Genomic DNA, 6,000 nt, shown 5'->3' with positions numbered 1-6,000 from the left:
GAGTGGGAGTGGGAGGATGCGAGTGGGAGTGAGAGGTGGAGGTGGGAGGATGGGAGTAAGTGGGAGAGGGAGAGAAGATAATGTGATAGAGAGGCCAATGGGAGAGGAGATAATGATATAGAAGGACCAATGAGAGAGAAGCACTTAAAACCCTAGTTTTTCTTATATATACTCTCCTCCTCTCATTGTTTCTCTCATTTCAACAAGGAAGAGCAAGAGGAGAAACAAAAAGAGGAGCAAGAGCAAAAGCAAGCACAAGCATAAATCTCAACTTTCTTCCAGGTACTTTTTTAAAATTTGTATTCTTTGACATTTTATTATAGAGAGAGAACTTAGAGAGAGAAAAAAGTAGACTTTTAGAGAGAGATTATAAGAGAGAGAGTCTTGATGCCTCGGCAGCAAAAGAGAGAGAGAGAGGGAGAAAGAGACAGGGAGAGAGAGGAGAGATGTTTAGAGAGAGAGAGGGTGAGAGGTAAAAGAGAGAGAGAGAGTGAGAGAGAGAGGGGAGGGCCACGCGAGAGGAGAGAGAGAGAGCAGGGGGCCACGATAGAGGGGAGAGAGAGAGAGAGAGGGGGGGCCACGATAGAGGAGAGAGAGAGAGAGAGAGGGAGGGAGAGAGCTGCGAGAGAGAGAGACGAGAGGGAGAGAGAAGGGAGGGAGAGGAAGGACCGCGCAAGAGGAGAGAGAGGTGAGAGAGAGATAGAGGGAGAGAGATAGGGGGAGAGGACTGCGAGAGAGGCGAGAGATGAGAGGGAGAGAGAGAAAGGGAGAGAGGGAAAGGAGAGAGAGCACGAGAGGGAAAAAGGGAGACGAGAGAGAGAAAGGCAAGACGAGAGGGAGAGAGAGAAAGCATGTGAGAGAGGGAGGGGAGGAGAGAGAGGGAGGGGGGAGGTGCAGCATGAAGGAGAGAGAGAGAGGTGCCAGAGAGAAAGAGAGAGAGGAGAGAACGAGAGAGAGAGGGTGAGAGAGAGAGGGGAGGGCCGCGCGAGAGGAGAGAGAGAGGGGGGATAGAGGGAGAGAGCTGCGAGAGAGAAAGACGAGAGAGAGAGAGAGACGAGAGGGAGAGAGAGGGGAGAGAGAGAAAGGATCGTGCGAGAGGAGAGAGAGAGAGAGAGATGAGAGAGAGATAGAGGGAGAGAGAGAGGGGGGAGAGGACTGTGCGAGAGGCGAGAGACGAGAGGGAGAGAGAGGCAAGAGAGAGAAAGGGAGAGAGGGAAAGGAGAGAGAGCCAGTGAGGGGAAAAGGGAGACGAGAGCGCATGACAGGCGAGACGAGAGGGAGAGAAAGAGAGAGAGAGAGAGAGAGAGAGAGAGAGAGAGAGAGAGGGAGGGGGAGAGAGAGAGAGAGAGGGGGGGGAGGTCCAGCGTGAAGGAGAGAGAGAAAGAGAGAGAGAGAGAGAGAGAGAGAGAGAGAGAGGAGAGAGAGAGAGAGAAGAGAGGAGAGTGTAGGAGAGGCGCGCTATCGCAACAGCACACGAGAGAGAGAGATAGAGAGAGGAGAGAGTGGGGGGGAGAGAGAGATAGAGAGCATAGAGAGGAGAGAAAGAGAGGGGCAAGAGAGAGAGAGAGAGAGAGAGAGAGAGAGAGAGGAGAGAGTGAGAAAGAGAGAGAAGAGAAAGAGAGGAGAGAGAGAGAGAGACAAAGGAGAGTGTGGGAGAGGCACGCTACTACGGCAACACATGTGAGAGAGAGAGAGAGAGAGAGAGAGAGAGAGAGAGAGAGAGAGAGAAAGAGTGAGAGAGAGAGAGAGAGAGAGAGAGAGAGAGAAGAGAGAGGAGAGAAAGAGAGAGGGATGTGAGAGAGAGAGAGAGGGAGAGAGAGATGCACTACTGTGGCAACGAGAGCACGAGAAAGAGCGTAGAGAGAGAGAGAGCAGACAGAGGAGAGAAAGAGAGGGGGCCGAGAGAGAGAGAGTGGGAGAGAGATGTGCTGCATGAGAGAGAGAGAGAGAGAGAGAGAGAGAGAGTGGGAGGGAGAGAGGAGAGATTAGGAGGGAGCACGAGAAAGAGAGGAGAGAGTGGGAGGGAGAGAAAAAGAGAGAGAGAGGGGTGTGCTGCCACGGCAGTGAGAGAGAGAGAGAGAGAGAGAGAGAGAGAGATGGAGGAGAGAGAGAGAGAGAGAGAGAGAGAGGAGAGAGTGGGAGAGCCAGAGAGAAGAGAGAGAGGCGTAGCGTGCGAGCGAGAGAGAGAAAAAGAGAGGAGAGAGTGGGAGAGAGAGAGAGTGTGGGAGAGCGAGAGAGAGAGAGAGAGAGAGACAGAGAGAGAGAGAGGGAGAGAGAGAAGAGAAAGAGGAGTGGGAGAGAGAGAGAGGGGGGGCAATAAAGCGAGAGAGAGAGAGAAGAGAGGAGAGTGTGGGAGAGGTGCGCTGCCATGGCATCACATGAGAGAGAAAGAGAGAGGAGAGAGAGGGGGAGAGAGAGATAGAGAGCAAAGAGAGGAGAGAAAGAGAGGGGCGAGAGAGAGAGAGAGGAGAGAGTGGGGGAGAGAGAGAGAGAGAAGAGAAAGAGAGGCGAGAGAGAGAGAGAGAGAGAGAGGAGAGTGTGGGAGAGGCACGTTGCCATAGCAGTGCACAAGAGAGAGAGAGAGGAGAGAGTGGGAGAGAGAGAGAGAGCGCAAGCGAGTAGAGAGAGGAGAGAAAGAGAGACGGGTGCGAGAGAGAGAGAGAGGGAGTGCGAGAGGAGAGAGAGGAAGGGAGAGAAAATGAGAGAGAGGGGTGCGCTGTGGCGGCAGTGCGGGAGAGAGAGAGAGAGGGGAGTGGGACAGAGAGAGAGAGGAGAGAAAGATAGAGGGGCGAGAGAGGGAGAGAGAGTGGGAGAGAGAGGGAGAGAGCGCGAGAGGAGAGAGTGGGAGAGAGAGAGAGGAGAAAGAGAGGTGAGACAGAGAGAGAGAAAGGAGAGTGGGAGAGGCGCGCTACCATGGCAGCATGCGAGAGAGAGAGAGAGAGGAGAGAGAGAGAGAGAGGAGAGAGTGGGGGGGAGAGAGAGAGAGAGAGAGAGAGAGAGAGAGAGAGAGAGAGAGAGAGAGAGAGAGAGTGTATGTGTGTGTGAGGGAGAGAGGAGAGAATGGGAGGGAGCGCGAGAGGAGAGAGTGGGAGGGAGAGAAAAAGAGAGAGAGGAGTGCGCTGCCGCAACAGCGCACGAGAGAGAGAGAGGGGAGTGGGAGAGAGAGAGAGAGAGAGAGAGAGAGAGAGAGAGAGAGAGAGAGAGAGAGAGAGAGAGGAGAGAAAGATAGAGGGGCAAGAGAGGGAGAGAGAGTGGGAGAGAAAGGGAGAGAGAGCGCGAGAGGAGAGAGAGGGAGAGAGAGCGCTAGAGGAAAGAGTGGGAGAGAGAGAGAGAGAGAGAAGAGAAAGAGAGGTGAGAGAGAGAGAGAGAGAGAGAGAGAGAGAGAGAGAGAGAGAGAGAGAGAGAGAAAGGAGAGTGTGGGAGAGGCGCACTGCCACGACAGCGCGAGAGAGAGAGAGGAGAGAGTGGGAGAGAGAGAGAGAGAGCAAGCAGAGAGAGGAGAGAAAGAGAGAGGGGTGAGAGAGGGGTGAGAGAGAGAGAGAGAGAGAGAGAGAGAGAGAGAGAGAGAGAGAGAGTGGGAGGAAGAGAGGAGAGAGTGGGAGGGAGAGTGAGAGAAGAGAGTGGGAGGGAGAGAAAAAGAGAGAGAGAGGGGTGCGCTGTTGCAGCAGTGCGGGAGAGAGAGAGAGAGAGAGAGAGAGAGAGAGAGAGAGAGAGGAGAAAAAGATATAGGGGTGAGAGGGGGAGAGAGAGAGAAAGAGTGGGAGAGAGAGTAGGAGAGCAAGAGAGGAGAGAGAGGCGCAGTGCACGAGTGAGAGAAAGAGAGAGAGAAGAAGAGAGGAGAGAGCGGGAGAGAGAGAGAGAGAAGAGAGAGAGAGAGAGGAATGATGCAAGAGAGTAGGCGACGTGATAGAGAGGTAACAGAGAGGAGGGGGGAGAGAGACAGAGAGAGGGGAAATGAAGAGGAGGGGAGAGAGTAAATAAAGATGAGAGGAAACGGAGAGGAGAGGCCCGGAGAGGAGAGGAAAGAGAGAGAGAGAGAGAGAGAGAGAGAGAGAGAGAGAGAGAAGAGAAAAAGAGAGGGAGAGGAGAGACGAGAGAGATAGAAGTGTACAAGCGTGAGAGAGAGAGAGAGAGAAGAAGAGGAAGAGAGGAGATGAGAGAGATTGACGAGAGATGAAAATTTAGAGAGGGAGGGAGCAAGAGAAAGTTAGAGAGAGTAATAATGAAAGAATGTGACTCTTAGAGATAGAAAATCTTAACAATGAGGAGGAGAAATGAGTGGGCGACGATCAAGGAGGGATAAAGGAGAGATGTTTTGATGGAAGAATTTGGGAGCTACGATCAATGAGGTATATTAGAGGAGAGATAGTGACGGACAATATAAACATGTGGAAACTTGCAAACAAAACTATCTACCTTACTGTGTGATTTAGTCAAAACTTAAACAAATAAAACTATAAACCTTGGTGTTTGAGAAGAGAAACGTGTGGAAACTTGAATTTCAAATTTCTCGCCTTTTTTTAAACTATGAATCCTTTGTTTGAAAAGACAAACGTGTGGAAACTTGAAAATTGTGTGAAAAGACAACCTTGTGTTTGAAAAGACAAACATGTGGAAACTTGAAAAGTGTGAAAAGACAAACGTGTTCGAAAAGGAAAACTTGTGGAAACTTGAATTTTAAAATTTTCTTTTTTTAAAAATTTAAATTGAGTTTCACTTTCATTTTCAATTTACTAGTTTGATTTCTCAATTAAATTTTTTGAAATATAGTAGAAAAAAATGCATTTTGTGTTGGAATATAGAAAGTATAATTTTAGTTTTATCACATTTTTGAAAATTTTAAAAGTAGTTTAACTTACATTTGTATATTATTAGTTTAATTTATTTCTTTTTAGGGAGAATTAATATATTCTTCTAGGTAAATATTAATTTCTTTATTTTAAGTCTTATTTTCTTAATTTTACGTTTTAAATTTTTATATTTTTTCATAAACTTTAAGTTAATTTAAATTTATTTATATTTCAAATTTTGTGATTTCAAACTAATAAGAATTTACTTTGTCAAAATTTAAACATCTTATGATTATGAATTTTAAATTCTTATTAGTTTTAAGTTAAATTAATTTGAATTAAAAAAGAGTTTGGGGGTTTGGGTTTAAGCTTTGGGGACTGGGAGTTTAGGGTTGGGAGTTAGGGCTTAGGATTTGGGGTTTACAGTTTAGGGTTTGGGTTTAGGATTAGTGTTTAGGGCGTTAGTATTTGGGGGTTAGGGTTTAGGGTCTAGGGTTTAGGTTTTTGGGTTCAGGGTTTAGGGATTAGGGTTTAGGGTTTGGGGGTTAGGGTTTAGGGTTTGTGGGTTAGGATTTAGGGTTTAGGGGTTTGGGTTTAGGTTTAGGGTTTTGAGGTTTGGGTTTAGGATTTAGGGTTTAGGATTTTGAGGTGGTTTAAGGTTTAGGGTTTGGGTGTTAGGTTTTAGGGTTTTAGGGTTTGGGGATTAGGGTTTCGGATTTGGGAGTTTAGGGTTTAGGGTTTGGGGATTCGAGCTTAGGGTTTAGGGTTTGGGGTTTTGGGTTCAGGGTTCAAGATTTGGGGGTTTGAATTTGGGTTTAGGGTTCAGGGTTTGGGGTTAGGTTTTAAGATTTGAGGGTTTGGGTTTTGGGTTTGGGGTTCAGGGTCTAGGGTTTAGGATTTAGGGTTTAAATCTGTAGTTTTTATTATTTAAATTTAAATTTATTAAGATTTTAATTTCTTATTAATGTGAATGTGAAATTATTATGAATTGTAAGCATATTAGTTTTTGTAAATAAAAATTTTATCTTTTTTAAACTCACAACCTGAGTATATTAAAAAGAACAATGGAAAATAGAATATTTCTTGCCTTTAGAGAGGTTGAACTGAGAGGGAGAGAAGTGAGGGATAGACAAAAAAATGAGAGAAGGATAACTAACACCCATAGATGTGTATGTGTGTGTGTGTGTGTGTGTGAGAGAGAGAGAGAGAG

The sequence above is a fragment of the Dipteris shenzhenensis genome, chromosome 25, assembly GCF_047967505.1.
Source record: "Dipteris shenzhenensis isolate YYH24624 ecotype China chromosome 25, Dip_SZ_1.0, whole genome shotgun sequence".
In the NCBI taxonomy this organism is placed as follows: Eukaryota; Viridiplantae; Streptophyta; class Polypodiopsida; order Gleicheniales; family Dipteridaceae; genus Dipteris; species Dipteris shenzhenensis.
Note: the sequence above shows the minus strand (reverse complement) of the source record.